Genomic DNA, 27,940 nt, shown 5'->3' with positions numbered 1-27,940 from the left:
ATTGGACTGAAAGATAACTCCTGCCTTTTTGCATGTACTGGTAAACCCGAACCCCTACACTGTACAGTATTGCTACACTGCCTTCTGACTATGTTTGAGAGTAGGGAGGGGCTGACAGGGATGTGTCTTTGTTAAAATACTGTGTTTTTCCTGGGTATGTAAGTATTGGTATCGTAATTATAAAAATACCAATAAAAACGTATACACAAACAAAACTAAAAGTAACCTCAAAAAGAGTTTTACTCTTTACCAGTTCAGGTATAATAAAACCTCTGCAAAGAAGTCAGGCTTTTCAAAGGACCATTCACGACTAGCTTCCAGTAGTGCGACGCATGGATGGACATTATTATGATGGTGTTATAAAATAGATGTTTTTTATTTTTTGTGTGTCATTAACATTCCTTTCACTTTTTCAGTATTCTAGTGAGGATCTCAAGGATTTTTCATTGGACATCCCAGAATGTAAGTGCAGATTTTTATCTCATGTAAAATGGAATGTTATGCACTGTTCACTATATATACATTTTATTAAATTGAATACATTTCAATTGAAGACAGTATTCTCAGTTGGGATGAACTATGCTATAACCTTTGCCATCAAATTTTCAATCTATAAAATGTTTGCCTGGAAGAACCTGGGATTCACAAATTCCATTTAAAAAAATTGATGCAATTTTGGTATACATACAAGTATCATAGCCCTGTATCTATAAAAAGTAAATGTGCCTTTGTAGAAAGTTGAATATAGGCAATAAATAAATCATTTTATCACGCTAATACAATTAAGAACACTTAACTAATAATAATTTTGGTTTATATCTATAATATACTATTCTCATTATTTCAACTTCTTTTAAAAACAAGATTGATCTAGCTAAGACTAGTGGAAACTTTTAGATCTCAGATTAATTGAGCATGCTCATTTGTTACAGCATCTGCCTGTCATGGTTGTCAGTAGGCTGGTGCTAAGACCCTGTTACACAAAAGCATATGTTGACTTGTGAGAAATGCCCAAAAACCAGGACACCACAAAAGTACTGATGACAGTGGATAGGTGTCTGAAATGGGGTTATTAACTTGGGTGTTCCTACCAAGTTAATAAACTCACTCCGGTTAGATCAAAACACATTTCTGAGAGTATTGCTGCTCAACCCTTGGTATCTATGAAACAAGCAGCAGGGAACCCCAGAGCAGTGTTCGCTAAATTCAAGTAGTTTTAAAGTAACGAAAGCAACATAATAAGATTTCCAAACTAATTTAGAAAAATAAACAAAATAGACATTTAATGAGCAAAATGACAAGAAGGTCATTAAAATAGGTTCATCATTTTTAAAGTTTTAAGGCTAAAAGAGCCTGGAAAAAGTAAAGTACTATGGAAAAACAACAGTTTGTGATGAGCATGGATGTAAGCACAATTTCAGGCTGACCAGAGCGAGCACGGGTCAAATAGACCAAGCGGGTTGTCACAGTCAAAGGTTTTACCTGCATACTGAGGACATCATTTAATTTTTAATAGATGGGTTACTCTGTGATGGATATACCGTCTGCCTTATTACACATGCATTATATCATTTGGCAGATGGAATATCTATCACATTGTGATGGAGTACCCTGTCCGCTGTACTCTGAATCAGGTTCAAGTCCTGGGAAAGCTTGCTCTGGTCATCCTTGCAAACTCTAGCTCCTCAGAGTAGTCTTCTGGGCACCAGCTGTCTCTCTTGATCCAGGTCTTCTTAAGGATCTAGTTCTCTTTAGTCAGCTGGGCCCTTTGAATCATGTTGTCCTGCTTTGTGTGGCCCAGAAGTGGGTAAACGTGAGGCCAATCACGTGCCCGTTGGATAGCAGTTACTGGGTGCCAGCAGGATTCAGGGTTCCTCGACTTCTGGTGAGAGTCCTCTTCTTGCAGCAGTGTAAGCAGTCTGCATTTTTATTCCAGCATGGCCTTCTTCTTCATTTGAAGTCTTCCATGAACCAGAACTGTTCTGCGATGGTGGTGGTTGAAATGCCAGATTTATCATGTGTGCTTGCAAGTGACTGGAGAAAATCTTTCACCCAATCCTAACTGATTTTGCAGTTCCACCACCTCCTTTCACAGCACTGATTCTTTGCCTTACTATAAAATTACCATGATCCCCTGTTTCACCATGGCAAGACCCAGCTACCACCAGACAGACTCTCTTCAGATTCCTGGCCCCTCTCCTACCTGACATGGCCAAAACTTGTTTTTCCTCCTACAGTGTCCGGATCCCAACTGTCTAGGAGTGTCATGGGGTTGAAGAAAGAACCCCTCCCTGTCATCTCCATTGCAGATGGAGGAGTGCTAAAGCTATCCTTTGATTTGCCAACTTTTCCCGTCTATTCCCAGGCTGGTAATCCCTGCTTAGTAGTCAGCAGCTACCACCCATTTTTATTTCCTGGGCTCGGAGACAGGCCATTGCTTTCTGAGCTAGGGTTGTTAACCCCCGCTCCAAGGATGTGTCTTCCAACTTTGGTGGTGTGATGCATTCCAAACCTCATTGTCTTTCTGGTATAAATTGGTCAAGAAGTCAGGGCCTAGACTAGACCTGATGCGAAGATTGAGAGCAGATACGTTATAACTTATAATACAATATGTATGTGTGTGTGTGTTCATGCAACATGTACGAATAGAAAACAGGATTTTAGGACAGGAAAATTAAATGTCTGAATATTCATGGGAACATTTTATGGGGCTGCAAATCTTGCTTTGTCTTGTGGATTGGGGTTAGAGTTTGCTGGTCCCTTGAAAAGTACTTTTTCGTCCCTCAAAAGTGCTAGGGACACTGAGTCAGTGTCTTTGTGTCCAAGGGCAATAGGTCTTCAGGACTTGGCACTTCAGAGAGAGTGTTTGAAGAAAGTCGTGCTTACGCACCCAAAGTGCAAACAGGATTCACAAGATCTCTTCGAGCTTCTGGATTTGGTTAGTACACCAACCAGCCACATACCCGTTCTATGCCTTTCAAGGCATGGTCTGTAGAAGTACACCTCTTTGGCCTTCTTGCAGCACCCACGTGACTGAGAGCTCCAATGGCTTTAGTAGATTTGTTCCTCAAAGGTGAACATAGAAAGCAATCATTTGACCCAAGAGAGAGTGTTTTTGCTACTCAGCTCACCTGAAATGTTAGATTTTTTGTTTTTATTTTAGCGTTATATATAGTGCGAAATAGACCAAAAGATATCATGTACTAAAGCGCCTTACATGAGCACCAGTTTCGTTACAGATGGACACATTCCATTTTTGCTAAGCGAGGGGAGAATGAATGATTTTCTCAGAATCACAGGATGTTGAGCGTGGTTGCTGAGATTCGAACCTCGGTCCCCCCGCTTCGTGGTCGACTGCTCTAGCCGTAAGGCTACAGATTACTCTTAGCTAGCCCTGACCCTGTCTAAAGTGAATGTACAAGGGGCCTCTCGACGCTCTATATCTGTGTCTTTTCACTTCCTTGGCTAGCAGGGGCTTCTATGCCAGAAAGGTCCGCAGTAGGGTCAGTTCATACCAGCACAGCTTCAACACAGCATCAGGCTTTGTCCAAGCGTGGAGTGAAAAGGCAGCCTACAGCTCTACATTTGCGTAGCACCCTAGGTTTGTGTCACTGAAGATATTCCTTTTTCCGGGAAGGTGGTATAGCTGTATATGTTTAGTCCTTGGCAGCTGAGCAGCTGCCTATTTCCAGCCTGTTAATTTGAGGTAGAGTTACCCTGTTCAGAGACAATGCTAAGTAGGGCAGGACTTACCCTGATCCCAGAATGCCGGGGCTGTATGGTGCTTATGTAATATCAAGCAGGCACATTCTCCGGGGTTCTACTGTGGTGAAAAGACTGTATCTATTCCCTCCAGAGATATTCTGAAGACAAAGATGGAGAGTGGAAAAATGTGTAGAAGGATGTGCTGCCCCCTGAGTTTGTCCGGAGGCAGCAACTTCCTTCCTCTTGCATCCACCATCCATACAGAAAGATGTCCAGGATCACCTAAAGACAGATGACTGAAGATGTTTTGGAATCCATCTGTACTTTTCTGAAGTCCGCAATCCTCCCTGCTAAATAAATCTACATAATATTCACGAAGATTCCCATCCAATTAAACAAATAGAACAAATAGGCCTCATTTACCTAGGGACACTGAACGTAGTTTACAAATGAAGAAGAATAAGCATCACTCTGGGGTGAAACTACCAAACTCCCCAAAATACACAAATGCCGCCAATAGTACACACCACTGTAAAGTGTTCAGGGTAGGACTCCCTCAAAGCTACAGAGTGGAGTGACCAGGTGAGGGTCTCCACGGTCACAAGGCGCACCAAGTGTGTCACTCGTGAAAGCTGGATTTGGAATATGGGCAATGATTGGAATTAGAGGTTCTTCAAACATAGCCCAAAAGCTTTAAAAATGGTTTATTTTAACTGCAGTTGGGTAATGTCTTTGACGGACTTGAAAGTTTACCTTCGCATATGATGTAAAGCAGGCTTCTCCGGGGAAAAGCTTCTGATCTACTTTTCAGCTAACTGCATGTAGCTCTCACGTGTGCATACCAGCCTACTAATTAAGAAGCACATGCTCGGTTGAATTGATATAGCTATGCCAGAATTAAAAAGAATGTATTGGAAATTAAAATGCATGCACTTTCAGAACTCATAATTTGGAGAAAAACAGTTGAATTTTAAAATATATTTAAAGTTAATCTTTGAGTGATAATGTATTTTTGTGTGACGTTGTCACTATTACATCACTAATAATTGTTGTAGCTCCGGATGATTTTCATTGAACATAAGTAGCTCTAATTACAGAAAAGCTTGAGATCCATTGTGTGGAATATGTGCCGAGCCCAGGTAGATTAGTTTGAGCCCTGTTACAGAGATCTCGAAGATTCAGATCACAGGGTGTAAACACAAAGACAGGAGTTGGGTAATAAAACATATTCTGCCTCTAAAAGACTATTCCGTTTGTTGTCTCCGTGACGTAAATCGTCTGCAGTAGTTGCTTTTCTGGCGCCCTTCAAAACACAAGAATTTCTCCCACCTTCAAAGCTGAATTTCAAATGACGTTTGAAATAATATTTATTGTAAAGTTTAAGTTGGTGTGAAGTGAAACAACTGCATTTGCGAAACTAAGAAACCAGTGGCGGCTCCTCCTTTAAGACGGAGAAGCGTCGCACCATCAGCTGCGATGGCAGCAGAAAACACTTACATAAAATGAATATTACTATTTTATTTTAAAGCGCTTGTGCAGTTCAAGTGCAAGGCAGGGGCGGGGCCATTCCTGCTGATTGACCCCAAGGATGACTCCTCACCTAAAGCTCAAAGTGCACATGTCAGATTGGTTGGCTGTCTTGAGATGGCCAGCCCGACATGCGCACTTCTGTCAGCAATAATCTGAGCTGTTAAAAGCCGGGCGTATTGCAGGAAACTTTGGACTCCACTTTCTAAAGGAGCGCTGGGTTAGCCCGCTCCAACCAATCCTGGAGCTACTTTCATTCTGATTATATTATAAACAGCATGACAACTGCTCCAGGATTGGTTGTTGTAAGGAAAAGGAAAGTGAACCACAGCCACCAGGCTCTTGGCTGCTCTCAGAGTGAGACCACATGATCAAAATGAGACACCGGGAGGCAGCAGTATCTAAGTAATTAAACAGGTAAAAATAGAATTGATATTGCACTGCAGATTTATTCACGTTGCCAACAAAATAAAAAACTATTCACTTTAGTGAATTAAATCTACATGGAACTTCTGCGCAATAGCGGGAAACCAAGAGCGCAGTGTGTAGTTGTTTCCTTCGAAGGCTCAGAAAAACAGGACATATCATCCATGTCAAACATCCCAATGAGTCTGGTCGATATCCACATCTTTTACAATATTTGCATGATGCCTTCCTTTATGGTATGCCTCAAGATAGTTCAAATCCGACTTCCTACATCCCTTCTGGCACTGTAGTTACACATTCACTTTATTACTCTCCACCTTTCATCCACCCTACTCTTTTCTCCTTCTTTCATTTAGAACACCCTCTGTTTTGTTTTGATATTATATTGTGGAGTTTTTTTTTACATTTTCCGCCTGTTTTAATATAAGTGATGCCGCCATCATAAGGCCATTCCCCACCCGCCAGATAAGGATGGCGGATAAGGATAGTGGGGGGTGAGCTGGCGGGCGATAAGCCCATCCTCCACGGGTCCGACACAGGCAATGGTTACGATTGCCTGCTGGACCTGCCTCGCATCCCTAGAAAGGTGGTGGTGCCTAGCAGACACCGTCTGCCACATTAGAATGCTGCATCCCACCAGCCTTTCCATGGCGGTTCCCCCACAATGGAAAGGTTGGTGGGGATTGACTTTGGGGGCCTGTTGCGGGCCCCCCTTGTGCAGGGGCTGATTGTGCAGTTCGGGGGCAAGGTGCCCCGCCCCCCTACATCTCCCTACACCATGTGGCAGGCACCACATGGTGCCTGCCACGTAGTTCAGGGAAATGCGAACAGTGCATTTCTAAAATTGCAGCTGGTGCTGCAGCCAGCAGCACCCACTGCAATGTTAAACGTGACATATGCTGCCGCATTGTAATTTCGCTTGCAGTACTGCCACCTTATAGGCGGCTGGTCCCAATCCCCGGGACAATGTCCGCCATCGTAATGACCCCCTAAGGCTTTGTGCTGTGTGCAGCGTGCTGATGCCTTCGCAGGAAGAGCGCTTTATAACAATGCATTAAAGTAATAATGGCGTAGTACTAAAATGTTGCCAAAGAGAGACTTCAGGGCACTATGTAAACACCTGTTATGTTAGATTGTCTATGTACATGCCATGCAATAATTATACAGCATCATAAGCATTACAGAAGAATTAAAGTAAGAATTGTGATTTTTTTTTTGTTCTGGGCTAGTAAAGTATTCATTGCTGGTATTGCATAAACAAATGATTGTAAGTTTGTGCTGTTAGATTTCATAATTAAGTTTATCAAGGCCTATTGTGGTTGAACTGGATGGTTCCTGCCATTCACGACCATTTTACGGTCAGTTTCTTCTTCTTACAAATTGAGACAGTGGCACTTTAAAGTAAACTCTGTACTCCCATAAGACGTAAAACTGCAGTGGCCATTATTTTTAATATCAATGGCTTTACATGTTTATCCCTCACTTCAGTGACTTTTTGTTTTGCAATTATTTGCCATGTTTTTGCCCTTCTTCAGGCACTTAATACTCCAAAACTCTCCACCGACAGGAATATTATGGCATGCGCAGCACCAACATTATCATCAGTTTCAGCTCGTGCATATGCAAAGTCCGGGCCTTCAACGATTTATGTCAGGCTTTGCTGAAGTGAGGCATTCCGCCATTTTAGATAGCATGCCAGACTGATGTTATTGGGCACATTCAGTGCACATTCTATCATACTGCATGCAGCGGATATTCCTCTGTTTAAACGTGGGAAGCAGTTATTTACCCGCGCGCGGCGAGGAAGTTTCCCTCATGGAGAGAAGTGGTGAATTTTCAGAAGATGATTAGGGTCATCTTGTGGATTTTCTTTTAATTAAGAACCATGTTTTGTGCCCACTCTGCTTTAGCAAATTGCTCATCTCCTAATGACATTTAAACAGACTTGCAATATTTAATTACAGCTAATCACTCTGTGAAAAGTGGAATTGTCTAGGATACCTGTGTAGAAACCAAAACTGGATGTTTTCTTCTTGGCTAATGTAACTGGTGCTCAAGCAAAGCGCTCCAATAGTGTGGCAAGATTAAAGGTGAAATATGGCATAGATCCTCCTTAGAAATCAGATCACTCAAGATGCCAGGCACCTGTCCTTTGAATCAAGTCGCACAGGCAGTGCCATGTGTTTATGCGTCAATTGAGAGCTCTGGAGCTGAGGCTGAAGGCACTGCAAGTTTCTCACAGTGCCTGCAGTCAGTCAGAAACGGGTTCAGAATATATGGCCATCCATCCTTGGCCTCTCTGCAGGGCACAGGGCAGTGGTCACATACTCCTATTGTAATTGTGATTCTGTGGAAATGGGTGTGTTAAAGTCTTGGCCCATTTACACATTTCTATCCAGAGGGTACAGGTCTTCTAGTAGAGTGAGTGGTGAAAGGAATCAAATCACGGGTATCATTTCAATATAGTGCAAGCAAAGTGGTTGCACATTAATTCCACTCTACTCTTTGATCCGAATTTAGTAAGTTTCATTTTAAGTTCAGAAACACTTCAATATAGATTAGTTTCAATATAATCATGATAAAAATACAGAAAAAAAGCAAAGTAAGTTCAAATCTCCCTAAGAGATGAACCCTATATAGTACAAAACAAATGACTAACTCTAAGGTGGCAACGCAGATAATCAGAAAGATAAAATAAAGGTTAAATTGCATCAGATGATTCTCTTTAACAGGCATGAGTAACCTAACATTCTCTCAACTACCTAAAAGGGCAACCCTAAACTATATTCGAATAAGGACATATTCAAATTTGAAAAAGAGGAAAGGTGTTAGCCATCAGTCTTCAATAGAAACTCCAATAATGTTTCAAGTAGCTTAAAGCCATGCAAGCAGTGGCATAGGTTTGCTCCCTAAAGGAAAACCAAGATGGACTCTCTCCCGAACTAACACAACACATTATATTGTTTGCAGTTGATGTAACACTCTCAAGTGGCTCCTCCGAGTGAAATTTCCATATCTCCGGCACAATTGGAAACCTTCAGTACCTTTCCCAGCAGGATACACAGTATCTCTAATTGTCCTTGGCCATTCCTTTCCAATGAGAACCCCTCTCCTCACTTGTTACCGCTGTTCCTTCGGCTGACTCCTCCTTCTCATACTTTGCTATCTATTAACACACGATTCCTTTATTTTTAATATGAAGCTTATCCACCTGCAATAGAAGCATCTCAGCAACATACATTCTATAATGAAGACTAAACATAAATTACATTTCAAATCTCAACGCATGCAGTAACTGAATGAAAGTCTTCTCGAGGCGAGCAGTAACTGAAAGAATTTCTTCTTGAAGAATTTCTTCTCAAGACCTAGTTTTTCTAAGTCAGCATACAACATAATAAATGCAACTGCTTAAAGCACGAATAAGTGAGATGAATTATAAATATTTCAATGTAAATGCATCCGCACTTGATTAACTCAAATTATGCGTAACAAAATGAAATATCAGTTGCACACATCCTAATTAAGTATCTAAAAAACAAAAGAATGAATGTTATTCTCTACTACCACGTTAATAACTTACTTGTCACATAACCATATTAATCATATTCTAAATACATGTATATCAAACAAAACACCCGTTAGCATATGGTACCCTCCTCCTTTTAGTACATTAGTCACAACAAAGTATATCTGAGTGTTTACCGTTTGTGAGTATGTTGCACTCCTATATTATCTTCAGATGTGATCAACATTACACTTCTTCAGGTGTGTTGGGACCCTCATCATGGGGGTACGCAGTGTTCAAAATAATACCAAGGCTAAAGTAAAGAAAATGCGGTGCTCGCTCGCTACTTAAAAGTCATCCCTAAATTTTACACCTCACCACTTTTAAATGTCACTAACCGCTCCTGGAAGAAACACAATAACTGCATAGTTCATGGCATTAAACAATTCTTTCTTAACATCATTTTTCATGCTAATTTTACACTTTAACATTCAGCATGTTTCGTGCAGTAATCCACTTTTAACTAAGACGATATAAGCTGGTTCTATAATTATTATGCAAACATTTATTTAAAAAAAAGGCTACACCCATGTTGTCCGGAATAATGCACTCAAGTTACTTAGCACACAGTTCACTGGCGGTTGATTGTGATTGATAGTGATTTCAATGTTTGCTGTAAAGCAGTTCCTTGTAATAGCAAATTAATTTTGTGTTGAGGAATTGCTTTTTTTAGTAATTACTTCTGTCTTTTTAGCAGCATTTTAAATTGAGATGAGAATTTAGCTTTTCCCAGAGATTTCTATAATATAAATACGGAGTTAATACCTTTTAATTCACTGCTAGTACATAATAAGGAATATCACTACTCAAATGAAACACGGGCAAGCATTTGCATACTTTCCCACCCCCTACCCTGCACTAATGGGTACACACTACTCTGGAGACATGCCATTTACTTCCATGAAGGATTACATTATTATTCTAACTCCGAGTCCACAAAAGTTTTTTCAGTGACAGTAAAGTAAAGGTCCCTGTGTTAAATCTGTAAAAGAAAGCAGTCTTTTATGATGGGAAAAGCTTCAATTGTTCTGGGGTGGATGGTCTCCCAAACATATTTGAGTCTTCAAAAGATAGTCTTTTACTATATCCCAGTATCAAACACACACACACACACACACACACACACACACACACACACACACACACACACATGCACTTATCACATAATGGGGCTTATTCACAAACTATATTTTGTGGTGTGTTTGGTAGTGCTACACTAGTTCTACAAACGTATTACAAAATGTAATTCACAAACTTACTTGTGGAGGTACTGCCTCTGTCTATCCTATCCTTTACCCAGCAGAGATCTCCGCTCCGAATGCGAAGTCTCTTTATGCATAAGTATACGTTTTAGCAGTAAATATGGGATGGCCGGAGGGTAGTAGCTGGCAAATGGGGAATACCTATGACTAAAAGGGGGGGAATAGGGGAGGAATAAAGAGGGGATTAGGGAGGGCTTTACAGCGGAATATACAAATGTCTTCAGTTCAGAGCTGAAGTAAGTCCAGTGTGCCACATGTCCAACCACTGGCACTGCAATGCCTTGCAACAGAAAATAATAGAGGTATAGACTTGAAATAAACATTAATAGGAAATTATGTTAAATTATTAAAAATAGTTAAAAATAAGAATAAATATATTTTAATGTTAAATAATATAAAAATATAACATACTTATTATTTCATTACAAAATATTTGAACAGCTTTTTGAATTTTAAATTACTTTAATGTGAGATTAACCTTTAATAAAAATACAAATATATTACTTTTAATCATCTAAATCATTTGTAATAATTATTAATGCATTATAAAATCATTTAATTTCTTATTACTTTATGTTGGAATTTCAATTTTTTATTTAAGCTTAAGAAAATTGATGTTTGAAGCATTTGTGGCTGTATTTGCACATGCTGTGTATACTCCTGCCATCTAGTGTTGGGATCCGATGTGTGAAAGTTGTTTTTCTTCTAAGAAGTATTTTGCTTCATGCTTTCTTGCTCCAAGTTGATACCTTTGCTGTGCTGTATTCGGTTTCCACGGATTCCTCCCCGTTGTCGGTATAGTTCTTCGATCACTACCCTCTTACTCTTCAGCTCTGGTCGACAGTTGTTAATTTGCTCAAGTGCAGTTTTGGATCGACTGCCGCCCCGCATGGTCCTTTTTTCCCCTATTTTTTAATGGAGTTTTATATAGCGCGACCTTGACCCGAAGGTACCGGGTATCAGAACGCTTTACATAGCACCAGTTGCGTTACATGAGGACACATTCATTTTTGTTAAGCAGGGGGAGGTTAAATGATTTGCCCAGAATCCCAGAATGTTCAGCGTCATTGCCAAGCCTCGAACCCAGTTCCCCAGATTCGAGGTCGACTGCCCTAGCCGTTAGGCCAGCTCTTCTCCCCTAGTCCTTGCCCTTCGGGGCCTACCGCCATCTCAGCTGTGTCCCTCCACCATGCCTCACCTGTGATGGAATGGACACCATTCAGATACTGTCCTCACTGCCACGTGAAATATCTTTGGAGCAGCCGCCATCAGGTCTGTAATTTGTGCCTGTCTTCTGAGCACAACAAGGTATCTGCGACACCTGCCGCTCATTCCATTCCAAGATGACTCTCCGCGACCGCCAGCTCTTCGACTCGTGATGTCCTGCAGGGTCAGCGACAACACCCTAGACTTCTTCGGTCTTGAGGACATGGAGGGAAACATCATCCATAACCCACAGCTGCAGATAAAGAGTCTTTTTCCCTAGGGGAAAGCTCAGGTTCCAAGCTGGAAATCGAAGATCCTCCACCAGTCCTGCAGTTTGTGAGTACAACACCCATAGATATCGCTCAGAGGTCGAGCAGCCCGTCACCAACGAGCTCACAGCCACTCATGCTTTTGGACCGCCACTTCAATCGGGACATGGTTGGCACAGACAAAGTACTTCAGACGCTCAGCCTCGGCGCTGAAAAAACCTTCAAAGCTGACTGCTTCGTGCCTGCTACTCCGATGCTGGCACTGAATTAAACTTCAGTGCTGACTACATCTACTTCGGCGCCAACCAGCAAATTCGACGTTGGTGCCGGCGCTGTCAAACCAATCCTCCAATTGCTGCTACAAGAGATCAATGCAAGGCAGAAACAATTGGTCATTCATCCCATTACAGGCTGGATCCTTGCCCACCCTCCGGATCTACTGCTGCTCCAACTTCCAAGAGCCAGCTGCCCTTTGAGGAAGCTTTGGACATTCCGGTTACAGCAAACCAGCGTAAAAAGGCAGATAATGCGGCTAGCCCTTTGCCTTGCGCTCAACCATCACCTCACCCTGTACCTCAGCTTTCACCTTCCCCACTTACTTCTACAGGGGACTCTTCTTGATATCACAATGCAAGGTTCTCTTCACTCTGACATGGACGGGCGTGTGGGAGGGGATGATACATATGACATTCCTTCACAGGCTGACCCATGGGACTCCTACGATACAGATCCACCTAGGGACACAGACCCTGACCTGTACCCTGCCTGTCCCTCTCCTCCGGACTATTCTAAATCCTGTCAGGAGCTGGTTGTTAGAGCAGCCCTATTCCACAAGGTGGACCTTCATACAGAGCCCTAAGAGGAGGGTTTTCTCTTTGAAAGACTCTCCTCCACTCACTGCTATACCCACTAACTCCCCATGCTTAAGAGCTTGTTATGCCACAGGCTGAAATTCTGTAAGGAGTTTAAGGCTCCGAGCCAGAGTCATAACACCCAGGGTAGATAAAAAATATGAAACTTCCTGTCAGAAATGGGATTCCTGTTTGACTGTGGTATGCACCCAAGCTATCAGGAACCCCCATTCTAGCCAGGGTTAGTTGAGTACGCATAAAACATAACCTGTTTCGCCCTCTGGTAGCTTGGCACAGAAGATGTCAGGCTAACTAAAGAGACAATGTGTAATGTATTTGTGCAAAACTCACACAGAGTAACACAATGAATATACCACAAAAAGGACATCAAACAGGTTTAAAAAACATAGATTATTATATTGTGAACAAAGCAAGACCACAAGAACAAAACTCCAATGTATAGTAGAAGTTGAGATATTGAATTGTAAAGGAATAAATGCAGTAAAGCGTTCAGAAGCAAATAGTGCTAAAAAGGTTACTTTGGGTAATGCTGGACCAGAGCAAAGTCAAAGTTCAGGCCGACCTAAATGGAGCGCTGGCCGGCAACAGAACCCACGCATGCCCCTGTGAATAAAATACCTTTTGTGGTCACAAACAGCAAGATGCATTGATCTTCACCACGCAGTGAAGCCGATGCAGCATTTCAGAAGATGGTGCCGGAGTCAAGAGGTGTTGAGCGATGCGCTCGATTCTGCCACACAGTCGAGGAGATGCGTCAGTTTCATCAAGCTGCAGTGACAGCAATACACGGTCAGATGCATTGATCTCTGGAGGCAAAGTGCCGGTTCCGATGAAATACGCCGATTTTACTCACCCAACTTGATGTGCCGGTTCTGCTACACACAGACAGGAGATGCGTCGAAATCCGAGTATCTGGGGCACTTCCAGTGAGCCATGAACAGAGATAGAGACTTCGAGATCCCTGACTCTCAAGCAACAGGAGACAAGTAAGAAGCCCTTGGAGATCACTTGGAGTGAAGGCAGTGTCCAGCTCTCCTTCAGCAGAGTCAGAGTGCAGCAGGGCAACAAACAGAAAAGCAGGCCTTCCAGATTAGCAGTCCACTTGAGTCCTTTAAGCAGCACAGCAGTCCTTCTGGCAGAGATTAGTTACAAGCCCAGTATTGTCTGATTTTAGGGGATCAAAGACCCAGTACTTATTCCTAAAAGTGCCTTTGATGTGGGTGGACTTCATAGCAGCACTCTGAAGTGCACAAGTATCCCTTTCAACCCAGACGTGTCTGCCAGGCTATCTGTGGGGGTAATCAGTCCTTTGTGGGGGGATAGGAAACTGCCTATTCAAGTGAGTGTAGTGTGAGCCCCTCTCTTTCATCCTGCCCAGGCATGGCCATCAGAATGCAGGTGTATTTAAATGTGTACTCAGACACACCTATCTTTCCTGTGTTGTGGCTGTCGAGGGGGAATGCACAAAGTGTAGCTGCCACCCACCCCAGACATGTATTGGAGACAGGCTGGCAGGCACACAGAGCATTAAGTGTAGAGACATTTCCAATTTCTAAATGTGGCATTTCTAAAACAGTAATGTTAAATCCAACTTCATCAGTAAGGAGGAGTTATCATTACCATTCCAAAGATATGAAACATGAAAATGTTACTCCCCTCTGATCAGGAATTCGAGCTTAAAAGCGGATTAAGGAATTCACAATGCTAGCCTATGAGAGGAATAGGCCTCTCAGTAGTGAGAACGAAATAGACTTTTTGTCACTACCAGGACATGTAAAGATTGAACACATGTCCTACCTTTTACTTACATGGCACCCTGCCTTTAGAATCACTTAGGGCCTACCTTAGGGGTGATCGATATGTAATAAAAGGGGAGTTTGAGGTTTGACAAGTTGTTTTAAATGCCATGTCGAAGTGGCAGTAAACTGTGCACAAAAGCCCTGCAATGGCAGGCCTGAGATACGTTTGAAACGCTACTTATGTAGGTGGCACAATCAGTGCTGCAGGCCCACTAGTAGCATTTGGCTTACAGGCCCAGGGTATATTTTATACCACTTTACAAGGGACTTACTAGTAAATCAAATATGCCAGTCAGGTATACACCAATTTCATCATATATAGAAAGAAGCATGTGCACTTTAGCACTGATTAGCAGTCCTAAAGTGCTCAGAGTGCTAAGGCCAACAAAAAGAATTAGCAAAAACAGGAGGCAAAAGGCAAAAGGTCTGGGGAAAGACTACCCTTCGGATGACAGGTATAACTCTTCCCAAGCAGACCTTATTTATATTTGAGGGGAACTCTCGCCCGACTTCCTCGTAGTCACTACTGCTTGTAAACAGGCCAACTCACTGGCAGTGGGGATGCCCCGCACCTGGAGAAAGAAAGCAAGCGCATAGATGCTGCAGGCAAAAGGGTAGTCGTGCAATCTGCCAACGAATTGTGCCTTGCCAATTCCATCGGCCTTCTCTCAGGATATGACCATGCCCACTGCGAAGAAATGGAGGTGCTCCTCGAATACCTCCCAGAGGAACACATGAAGAGGGGACATGAGATAGTCTCTAAGGGCAAACCGATATCTAATACTACCTTTCGCTGTGCCCTAGATGCTGCAGACACTGCTGCCAGGTAAGTAAATTCTAGCGTTCTGTTATGTAGACACGCCTGGATCCGTATCTCTGGCTTCAAGCCGGAAGTTTAGCAGCACCTACTGAACATGCCTTTTGATGGGCAGCACTTTTATGGTCCACAAGTAGACCAGATGTTGGGGGGAGGATATGGAGACAACTAAAGCGATAGGAGTGCTTCAGGCACCTGTTCCTCGTGGTTCCTTTCAATGCACCACCAATCGTGGAGGCTGGAAGACAACCTCCCTGGAAGCCTCCATGTCTCACCCGTACACCCAGGGACAGCAGTCCTCTCCCAGGGGACACTTTAGAGGGTCCTACAGGGGCAAAAATCCCAAAGGCAGAGGGAAAGGTGGCTCCCCCAAAAGAGCTGCAACAGCCACCAAACCCTGACTTGCCCTTTCTCGAATACTCCCCTCCGACCCTGCCCTCAACTACACAATGCCGGTCAGGGCACCTTCAAGGTTTTTTCCTCACATGGCAGTCCATCACCCCAGACAAGTGGGTATTGGATATTATCCAACATGGTTATTGTCTGGAGCTCCCTTCCACGCCTCCCACCAATCCACCTCACGAACACCAAATCTCTCCATGACACCTACAATTTCTCAAGGAAGAGGTCCAAGCGCTCCTTCTCAAATGGGCTAAAGAATCCATCTCCTGTCATCTGCAAGATATGGAAGTATACTCCCTGTACTTCTTTAAAACCCAAAAAGGAAGGGTCCATCAGACCTATTCTGGACCTCAGACCACTAAGGAATACATCTGATTTGAACACTTTCATATGGTCACCCTTCAGGATACTATTCTGCTTCTCGGACAGTGTGACTTCATGCGCCACTCTTGACCTGAAGGATGCTTATTTCCACATTCCAATGCATCTGGCCCATCGCCAGTATCTCAGATTTGTGGTCCGCATAAAACACTGCCAATTCAATGTACTGCTCTTCGGGGTTGCTACTGCCCGTCAAGGGTTTATCAAGTGCCTTTCAGTGGTAGCCGCCTACCTAAGCAGGCAGGGTGTCCTCATCTTCCCTTACCTAGATGACTGGCTGATCAATAGTGCCACCTGCCAGCTATGTCGCAAGCACACACAAATCACAATAGATCTGCTTCACAGGTTAGGGTTTACCATCAACGTCACAAAATCCCACCTCCAACCTCTCCAGATGCAACCCTTCTTGGGGGCCATTCTCAACATGGAGGTAGGCATGGCCTATCCAATCCCTGCTTGGATTCAGTCTTTTCAAACACTTCGCCCTCTTTTCCAGCCAGATCAACAAGTTCCACTCCGAAAAGTCATGTGCCTACTAGGCATGATGGCCTCCTCGTGCCATAGTAGCCCATGCAGAGTTACACATGCATCTGTTGCAAGAATGCCTAGCCCAACAGGGGTCTCAAGTGGAGGGTCTCTTTGAAGATCTAGTGTTGATCGACTGCCCAATTTTTTGCACTCTACAGTGGTGGAAAACCAACAAACTGTTGCAGGGGCACCTTTCCTCAATACTGTTCCTCAGAGGACCATCACAATGTATGCCTCCCTTACAGGATGGTGGGCCCATCTACAGGATCTGACTGTTCAAGGACGATGAGAGCTCAAACAACAAGTTTTCCATACCAGCTACTTGGAACTTATAGCCATCCATCTAGCATTGAAGGCTTTCCTACCCCACCTGATAGGCAGGGTTATCCGCACTGACAATATATCTATGTGTTTCCTTCAAAAACAAGGGGGCACACACTCACCACAACTCTCGCAGTTATCCCAGAGCCTTTGGCGATGGGCTTTTCGTTGCAAAATTAATTTGCTAGCCAAGTACCTTCCAGGGATGGACAACTATTTGCCGACCTCAGCAGGATGCGGCAACAAGTCCATGGGTGGGAACTCCACCTACCAGTCCTCCTCCGCAGGTGGGGCTTTCTGGAAATAGAGGTGTTCGCAACCACAGAAAACACCAAATACCTAAATATCCCCTCCAAGTTCCAATAGGCTCGGTCCATGGGCAATGCACTGTGGATGAGCTCGTCAGGGATATTTGCCTATGCTTTTCCACCTATCCTACTCCTTGCGTTTGTGGTATGGAGACTTTGGCAGATGTCCCTCACGCTTATCCTGGTGGCTCCCACATGGGGTTCATCAGCCATGGTTTACAACTCTGCTCGAACTCTCTCTGGTTCTGCACAAGAGGGTCCCCAACAGGCCAAACTTTCTCACATAGAACCATTGAGAAATTGGGACTGCGGGTCGCTCAATCTTGCGATCTGGCTACTGAGGTCATAGAATTTGGATACATCAAGCTTCTTGAGTAATGCATGATCATTCTTAAGGAAGTGCGCAAATGTACCATCTGAGCCTGCTATGCTGCAATCGTAAAGAATTGTATGTAACTGTCACTCAAATCACATTGATCCTTTCGAAACCACAGGGCAAGATATTGTTTGTTACCTACTACAACTACAGTTTTCTGGTCTAGCCTTCACCTCCATACATCTACAGTTGGCCTACCATTAAAACAGACAACAAGTCTCTCTCTTCAGGATTGCAGTCATTAAAGCTTCCTTGGAGGGTCCCAGGGGAGTCATTCCTCATCAGGTTTTACCAGCCCCGGCATTGAATCTCAACAATGTACCTACAATGTTCATGGGCCCTCCGTTTGAGCCCCTCCACTCCTGCCCACTTCAATTCTTCTCTTTGTTGCTGTCACTTCACTCAGGCATGTCAGTGGGCTACAGGCATTAAACCTGCACGAACCCTTCCCCCAAATACATAGGTATAGGGTTTTCCTTCGTACCAATCCCAAATTTCTCCCAATGGTGATCTCTCCCTTTCACCTTAACCAATCTATTGAACTTCCTGTGTTTTTCCCACAACCTAATTCTGTTGCAGAATGGGCTGTCCATTCTTTGAACGTAAGGCCTGCCTTCATGTACAATATTGATAGAACTAAGCCTTTTAGAAAAAGACAGCAACTCTTTGTCACTTTCTCCAAACCCTAAAAAAGGGAAGGCTCTAGCTAAGACAGACATTGCTAGATGGAACGTCAAATGAATCCAGACATGCTATGCTAAAGCCAAGAGGATCTACCCACTCCTCCTAGAGCCCACTCCACTTGGAAGAAGTGATCCTCTATGGGCTTCTCGGAGAGCATCCCTATAGCTGACATATGCAAAGCAGCTGCTATTTGGTCCACGCCACACACTTTCACAAAGCATTACTTTGTGGATGTACTAGCACTCCAAGAAGATAATGTTGGTCAAGCAGTACCTTGTACACTCTTTCAATCTACTACAACATCCACAGGATAGACATTGCTTTTTGGGTGGACTGCTTTATAGTCTGTACAGCATGTGTATCTACAGCCACACATGCCTCAAATGGAAAATGTTACTCACCTTTTAAGTATCTGTTCGTGGCATGTAGTGCTGTATATTCACATGCGGCCACCCTCCTCACCCGATGTTTGTAGTCTCCTTTGCTACTTATTTTCCTCTTTGCATGGCCATCTCTCTGTACTTCGCTTCACATTCCACCCTCACCCGATGTAAGGGAAAGCAATCTAACAGTTGAGCCGATTACCATGTGCATTACCAGCAAGAGGAGAAGTCCCATTACCTCCTGACTTGAAATACTTTTTTTGAAGTAAAACAACATGCAAATACCTGGGCCCAACTCTAGATGGCAGTAGTATGCACATCATTTGAATTTACAGCACTACATGCAACTAACAGGTGCTTCCAGCATAAGTGACGTTTCCCCTTAATTTAAAATATTTAAATTAAAGATTTATTTGAGCTTTAACATTTCTTTTGTTTTACATTTAAATCATTAATTTATAATAATATGTATTGTAAAAATATGTTTACTAATTTATTTTGAGTTAAATAAACATTTTTACTTTTTCCTATACTTTACCATAGGGAGACTCCACATTCCCCGGGGCAGGTGGGTGGGGCGGGGGCTATCCATATGTTAAGTATGGGAAAAAAGGATGTATGTCGTTACTACGCATGCTTTTACAACACATGCCTTTACCACGCAACTTTTACAACGCAAGTCGTTACAACGACTTGTGTTGGGGGGCGCTGGATAGTGAATAGTTTAATTCACTATTCCAACTCCAGTCCCCGTGGATAGTAGGGAAGGTTTTGGATAGTAAATTAAACTATTCCCTATCCTACAGCGCCCCCCAGCTCAAGTCGTTGTAACGAGTTGCATGGTAAAAGTTGCTGTGGTAAAGGTAGTGCGTGGTAAAAGTTGCGTTGTAAACGCTGTTACCGGGAAAAAACATCTTATGCAATTGATACCGGGGCTCTCAGAATTCGTGCCTCAGTAGTAAATGGGAGTATGGGAAGAACAGTTCCAAAGCAAAGCAACCTACTGCACTGATCCTATTCTTTTCCTGCTTGAAGGTAATAATTCTGTGAATTATTTGTTTGAATGAAATAAAAAGCAAAGTCACACACCTTTGCAATTTTTGTAATGTGTTATTTGGTGAGCAGTTGCTCAAAGGATTGGGGTCTACATTGGGTAAAGAGTAGTCACTAATGGCCAGGATTATTACAGGCATGATAACCTTCACTTGATTTTTTTTTGTAAGTGTGAAGAGTACGTTAGTTAATCCACTGCTGAAAGTGCCCATAGGGATTGATGGGACTCAATAAGGCCAAAACAGATACAGGGTTGTTTGAGTTCCCATTTCCAGGGGACTTTACTAGCTTGTCTTGTTTGACCTTTCTTATTGAAATGGGACAAAGACTGATTTGCATATAATTGGGTCCTTCCTGTACTGGCTGTCTGAGCAAACAAAATGCATTTGGACCAGGCAAATTACCAATGGCCGCGCTTAATAGAAGCATTCCATCAATCGCTTTTGTACCGCTTTTAAAAATATATATTTTATTGTTGGATTCTTCAATCGTGTCATTGTCTTTATGAGTAGGGCTTCCTATTCAGAGAGATTATTCATAAGGATTGCCTTGCACTTTCAATTTGTATTCTTTAAAATAATGTCATTATTGTTAGTTTTCTTTATTTGTATACTCAAATTAAAAATGATTTAACATGGCACCTTAGGCCTATAAAAACTGCGAATTACCTATACCATAATAGACAATATTGAGGCGCTACAATTATATAGCATAAATATGTACTGTGAATAAAAAATTTGGCAAACACTGCATCTTCTCAAACGAATGCACAATTGCCTCTGCACTAAGGCTCCTTCATCTACTGCCTATAGGAAAGCCCCTAACTCCCAGTTGTCGCATATTCCAGGTAGCTGCTTTGGTCGGATTAATTATAGATTTGCTTTGGGAGCCAGACATGCTCAGATTCAGTCTAGAACTCTCACCGGTGCCCACCGGCTTCCAATTTTACAAGCTAGGAACAGAGGTGTGGTGGACAAAGCAAAGACAGACCTGAGCATGTGAAGATTGAGGAACATATTTATTTTAAGCAAAATGTTATCATTTCCAATTAAAAACATAAAGCACTAATTACCCGGATACGCAAAAAAAAAAAAATAATGACGCACTGCGACAGTACATAGTAAATAGGTTAAAAAAAGACAAGCAGGAGATTGAGGACCTTGGTGGCAGAACTGTGCATCTGAACTTGTTTAGGGGCTGGGGCAGGTGCAGGTCTGAGGCAGTCACATCACAAGCATGATCTACTGTGTGATTTACACTTACCAAGGGCTTCTCCCTGCCAGAAGCACCAACCTGTGTGGAAGTAGCACATGTACCCCATGCCATTGATTGTCCGCTTCTATAAAAGCGAATTACCCACAAGACCATAATTTACATTTCAAACCATTCTTTGCATCATACACTTTTGCCTCATGATAGACTGTCACGCTATGAGGAGTGTTTTTTCAGATTGTTTATGCAGACACATTGAGTGTAACTGTTTGGCTGAGTCTCTATAGTAGGCGGTGAACTGTACCACGCAGTGCTGCATTCTTTAACCACATGGCGGAACCTTCCTGTAAAATGTATTGCACTTCTGTATGCTCATGAGCTTGTCTGTTTCCTTGGCCTAGGTGTAGTGCATCCTTTTTGCAAACTGGAATTTTTCGTTTTGGACTCATCTTTCACTGTTCTGAATCTGATACCTTAGCATAAAGGTTTTTTCAAATTAAGGTTAGTTATCCCATTCTCTTACTCCTTGATAGAATTGGAACATTGCTGTGAGATGGTAAGTAGATGGGTGTAAAATGAGCAGGAGTGTTGTCTTATTAGATATGGATCCTCCAGGTTTCGTTCGGTAACTCCAGACTCCCAGAATGAGCCAATCCAAAACGGACCACTTTGTTTTCCCCGAAGGCTAGCAGTTTGGTCGCTAGTGTTAAAACAGGAAGATCTTATCAGAAATTAAAAGCTATGTGTCCCAGTTCCCTACGTCCTAGGCAAGTGCCTAATGCCAGCACTGCTACAAAGCTGCAATAAACAGTTTCTACTCAACATCTCAGGACTGCAAAATACATGGACCTGGCGACTCAGGAAAGAGGGATAAAGAAGAAATGTGCTTGCTGCCAATTTCAGGCATCAATATCAAACCTCCACTCCTCCCCCACCCCATTCTAGATCTCACAAGAGTATTTTGTCGTTTCTCCTGTGGGTAGGGAGTTTGTTTGACTAATTCACACTTTAAGCCCAAAAGTGGATAGTTATTGTTATAAATAATTATATTATTAGAATCTTTGTATTTATTATTATTAGGCTTGATTCACAAAGGTGTTTTTCATCAGTGTGTTTGACTCACAACAACTCACAAACATCTTTGTGAACCAGGCTTGTTATTATTTGAGTTTTAAATTTAGTAGGGGTCTATGAAACCCTTCATTCATATTGCTGTAATAAGACAACAATGATTTAAGAGAATTGATCAAGTGCTGAATTGATCGTCTTTTAAACAAGCAAACTAAATTATCATCACTGATCACAACATGGATTTACAAATGCATTCATACTACTGGATGTTATATACACAATAAATATTTGCAACTGATGGGGTAAGAAAAAGAAACCCAAACAATCAGGGAATGGAGTGTAATGCAAAACACACGCACAGTTGTCTCCGTGCTTGTTTCACAAAATTGTCGACACCCTCGGTCAAAGAGAGCTCCCTTCCGTGGAGTCCTCTACCAATAATACCCGAACATGGCCAGATCTTGGTAGCGTGAATCACCTAACTGCATCATGAGAAGTTAATGGATCAGGCCAGGCGGCTTTGTTCATCGTTTTAAACGCTCAAATGGTCTTGAGTACATTAATATTCTAGGTTTGAGAATCTTTTTAGACTACATGATTCTTGCTGTAAGATCAATAAACTGCTAACTAGGTCACAGGTACACCAGCCAATTGATGCGAAAAGTAATCAGTTTTTTACCAAAATCCAATGGCGTGATCATCTCCTCTCAAATTGGAGATAATAAATAGATAGTTGGAGCCCTTGACAATTGAAAATACCAGAATAAACTTGCAAAAAGAGACATTACCCAGCCAAAAGAGAGGCTAAATGGTATATAGGGCTGCAAACCCAGTGTTATTCCCAGTCTGGATGCTCAATGCTATTTTTAGTGAATACTGTCTGGGGTAACTATGCAGGAACACCATATGTGAAACCAAAGAAATCTACCTGCTGGCCATTACCACCATCTGGAACATTGGGTCTTATGTACAGATGTATAATTTAGTGATTCATTATTAGCAAGAAATACTGAATCGTAAATATAGAATTGCTAAATCAAAAATGTACTGTTCCAACATTTTCTCTATTTACTCCTACATCTAGCAATAGCAAATAATAATTTTATACTAGCGAACCGTAAGAAGTTGCAAATAATGAATGTTTCATAGACTGCATTTGTGACCTCATAATAAGACTTGGATTTGTATAGCATGGCTAATCACCCATGAGGGTCGCTAGGGGCTGCCCATATGCACGGGGAGATGATGTGATTTGGCCCGTATCTCAAGATGTTGAGCTGACGCCGAGACTTGAACCTGGATCCCCAGCTCTGGCCGTTACGCTACACCCTCTCTCTCATAACCAAGAATTGAGTTTTCTGGACCACACTGCTTGCTTTCACTTTGACTGCACACTTCTCAATGGTGCAGGATAGGAATACAGAAATGTAAATATGTCCAGCCAGGAGCAGACAAAGGATGATGGGGGCTGCCAAAGAAAGAAAAAGTGTCACATCTGTAGTTGGAGAATTTGGTTCATGAATGCATTCACAATGATGACAAACTGTTTGGAAAACGTCATTAACAGTGCGTGAATCTAGAAAAAGAATGTGTTTGGGCATACAAGAGCGTCAGTATCACTAAATGAACCATTTATGAGAAGCATAAGTGCTGGTATAACAGACAGTCTTGTACCAAAGAGAAGCTGGCACAAAGAGTCTCTGAGTCTGATCGTACTGGAGGTGTCTCTTCATCTGTCCTCCCTGCAAACCTGATGGATGAAATGTTTGAAAGCATCTTTGCACCAGAAGCTGATTCGAGAGTTACCGACATCAGTTCTTATGTTCCTCCTTTAAGTACAGGTGTGAATTTATCATTTTATTATAATTCATTTACATATACATCTGCGTTTCCATCATGTAATATATTTGTAGATGTTCTAACATATATACAAAACGAAACAAATGTGTTTGTATATATATATTGTAGAAAAAACATTTTTGTAAGTGCAATACATTTTTCTAAAGTTATACTTGCTCCCTTTTCTTAATTGTGTTATTACTATACAGCTATATTTGTTTTCTTAGATGTTTAAAAACTTTAAAATATTGTATTCAATTCTAGTGATGTTTTTGGTAAACATCAGTGTATTCTGGGATGTGTAATTTAAAGAACTACTAAAATGTACAACAATTGTTATAAATAAAATATGTCTATGAATAGAGCACAAAAGAACAACCCTGCCCATACGATATTATGGTCCAGGAGGGGATCCAACCAATAATAAAGGGGTGATATGTCTAGGAGCCAGTACTGCACGTAACAAGAGGCAAGTCAGTCTAGATATACACAGAGAGGATATATTTTTTTGTACATATATTATTTATTATTTTTCTTTGGTTTTATGTATCAAAAAGGGTACAGAAATAATTTACATTGTTTAAGTCCACATTATATTTACAACATCAAATATGCATAATGGGGGAAAAAGATAAAATGGAAAGGAATAGTCCTAAGCCTGTAACAAAGCCTACCCAGTAATGTACCATACAGCATTCATTCTCTCATGCTCACTCATTCCATTTCAATCAATCTAGTGTTCTTTCATTCAACTTTCATTCACTTATATAGTCCTGGTATTTGCAACATGGAGATGTTAAGTTTGTTCCATGGATCTAAATATTATTCCAGGGGGCAAACGACATAAGAGGAAATCCTGATGAATATGGATCAGTATGTCGTTGTCCTGGAAGCGCAAGCCGACGCGCGTTTCGGTGGTTGGCCAGAAGGGCCGCACCTTCGTCAGGGCTAGAAGTTGTTAGCTGGGAGGGGGACAGGTATAGGATCTGGAAATAAAAACAGTATCTTAGATTTTCATTCAATGTGCAGGTTCAAATCATATACATATACATATTCTGTTTATTTAATAAGTATAGATAGCATTGTTAATATCCTCTTTGATTTTTGACCAAACATAGTTTCTAATAAGATCGCTATACAATTAACTTCTTGTGACTGTGCAGAACTAGACTACCTATGGGCACTCCCTGGAAAAGACTTCCCGTTCGGTGAAGTCTGTTGAGGCAATTAGATAACCATGTCTTAGTGAACCATTGGGTACATATCATAGCATTTCTCATATATAGGCTGGTTAAACTTCCCTCATACAAACACACAATCAGTCTGGAGAACATTGACTAAATTTTCCCAGTTAGAACTAAAGTACATTTGGTTTTTAATTTTTAATTTCGTCCATTTTCATGGCAGTTAAGGGGTTCATTTTAAGAGGCCCTGTGGGACATCAATTAACTGGCCCGGTCCTATGTCTATAATGGTTTAGTCTATTTAGAGAACATTATTTGCATTATACTTACACCGTGTTAGAAACAACACAGGAATTACTAGCAAGATTCGTGAGGGGTTTCACACTCTACAAAGATGGACTATTGGAGAGAAGGAAACACGAAAAAACATCACCTGCTATCCTTCAACATTGCGAGGTTTAGCTAATAAGTGGAAAATAGTTTGAAAATATATTACCTATCTTGATAAACACATAGTTGTAGTCAAGTAGTCCATGGAACGGGGTGGTAACACTATCTGGTTTCACTTGCACGGTATAGTGCTCTCCTGTAATCACAATAAAGTGCAATGAATGAATGACTGAATCATTGAATGTTGGCTGGGTCCAATAGATAAGTAGTTAAATCGCTAATGGTGGTAAGAAAAATGCTTTCACATTTAAAGCAAGGGGGCGCGATGGAGTCTCTACTAAATTGGGTTCGACCCTCCATCTATGTCTATGAATGGAGTCTTGCATATAAGCTCCATTCTTTTGTTAGGGGTGTTTGTCAGAGTCGATCTGTGGTCCCTATGCCCTATATTGTAGACAAATGTCACCATGCAGTTAACTGCTTACCTAGAGAGATTTTTCCGGTTGCTTTCCGGGAACGATTTGAAGTTATTGTAATTCCATAAGTAGTGTTCGTAATTGCCGACTGGGGGACCTAGCAGGTAGATAAAAGGCTAATTATAGTCATAGTTTTGTTAGCAGCTATGTAGTTTAAGTTAGGGTTCCACTGCCCAGATCTATAGCACACACCCGCTATGTGATTGGCTGCTTACCCGAGCAAGGATTCCGATTGCTCTCCAGAGGCGAAGTGCAGCAATAGCAAAGTTATTATAATTCCATAAGTGGTGTTCGTAATGGCCGACTAGGGGACCTAGTAGGTAGATAAAAGGCTAATTAAAGTCATAGTTTTGTTAGCAGCTATGTAATTTAAGCTAAGGTTCCGCTGCCCAGATCTATAGCAAACACCCGCTGTGTGACTGGCTGCTTACCCGAGCAAGAATTCCGATTGCTCTTCAGAGGCGAGGTGCAGCAATGGCGGAACCATAAGCCGTAATAGTTGCTGTTGACAGGGGTCCTAATATAAAACAGGAAAGCTAGTTATAACCATGGTTTTAACCGCCACATGAGCTATCTCTAAGGGCTAACGCATGGACATATCGGGGCGTGCTCTTACCTTAGAGTGCTAAGTATTCGTCCTTCAGTGGGATTCCGTCGGCACAGACCGGCCGACCAACCGCAACAGGAGACAGGTACCTCACATTTTCTGAGCCTGTTCATATTTATATAGGCGGTCAGTTATACGTCCGAAGATAGCGACCAGCTGTGCTGTGGCTATAGAAATTGATGAAGGACACATATTCTTACAATAGACGCATGGTGGCCATCTTGGAGCGGTGAGTCTTAATTTCATAGACAGAAACAAGTAGTTTCAGTTCGCTATCTCATGAATTCAAGTGCCATAATGATAGCCTGACGTATGTTAAAAAGCCAGTTAAGGGTGTCATAATTTTATTGTCTCCCATAGGGAGTTTACGTGACATAGCGGTCCCAAGGGTTTGTTATGTATAAAAGTTGGAACAGACGACCAGAGATAGGGATCAGCTGTGCTGTGGCTGTGGACATTGATGAAGGACACATATTCTACAAAAGACAAACGGTGGCCATCTTGGAACGGAGAATCTTAGTTTCATAGACAGAAACGAGTTGTTTCAGTTCGCTATCTCATGGACTCAAGTGTCATAATGATTGCCTGACATTTATTAAAAAAGTCAGTTAAGAGTGTCATAATTTTATTATCTCCCAAAGGGGGGTTGCGTGACATTACGGTCCCAAGGGTTTGTTATGTGAAGTTGTTGGAACCAACGACCAGGGTGGAAGAAGTGCAAAACGGCCGGGTGTCCAGTCATATATAATGTATATGGTAGGGTCTAGTCAAATGCGCAAGGAGAGCCAGTATTTTATATTAGTCCACTTAGTGGTCCCCAACGTGATCACTTAAAGTCACTTTATAAGAATGCCTGATGCCAAGGGCATTCTTCATTCAGTCCCTTGGTCACAGCATTCAGAAAAAATATCCAGAAGACCTCTCGTTTTTTTCGGAGGCTCACAGGATCGCTTCCTGGTCCGGCCTTTATTTTTTCCAGAATGAACCAGCGTAGTTCCAATTCATTCTGTTCTTTTTCAAGCCAATGTGCTACAATGGGGGCTGCAGTTTTCTTATTTCTGATGTTTGATTTGTGTTCCCCTATTCGCACTCGACATTCTCTACCTGTTTCTTCTTCGTCTGGAAGGGCACACAAGAACAACTTTATGAATTCATTGAATGGCTGAATGCGGCAGACGCCAATTTGAAATTTACCAGCCATACCAGTAAATCTAAAATTGAGTTTTTGGATATCTGGATCGAACATCACGAGAACACCATCAAGGTATCTTTATACA

At 42.0% G+C, this 27,940-nt stretch overlaps 1 protein-coding gene across 2 annotated transcripts in view; it reads left to right on the top strand.

Moving 5' to 3' along the window:
• Positions 1 to 27,940, top strand: part of TSPAN9 (tetraspanin 9) — a 1,047,344-nt gene that overhangs the window by 438,387 nt on the left and 581,017 nt on the right. For both annotated transcript variants that reach the window (XM_078673949.1, XM_078673950.1), the window contains one exon: positions 417 to 462. The gene's annotated coding sequence lies outside the window, so the exon portion shown is untranslated. The remainder of the gene's footprint in view (positions 1 to 416; positions 463 to 27,940) is intronic.

This window comes from Lissotriton helveticus, chromosome 1_1, assembly GCF_964261635.1.
Source record: "Lissotriton helveticus chromosome 1_1, aLisHel1.1, whole genome shotgun sequence".
Classification (NCBI taxonomy): Eukaryota; Metazoa; Chordata; class Amphibia; order Caudata; family Salamandridae; genus Lissotriton; species Lissotriton helveticus.
This window is presented reverse-complemented; position numbering and strand designations above follow the sequence as displayed.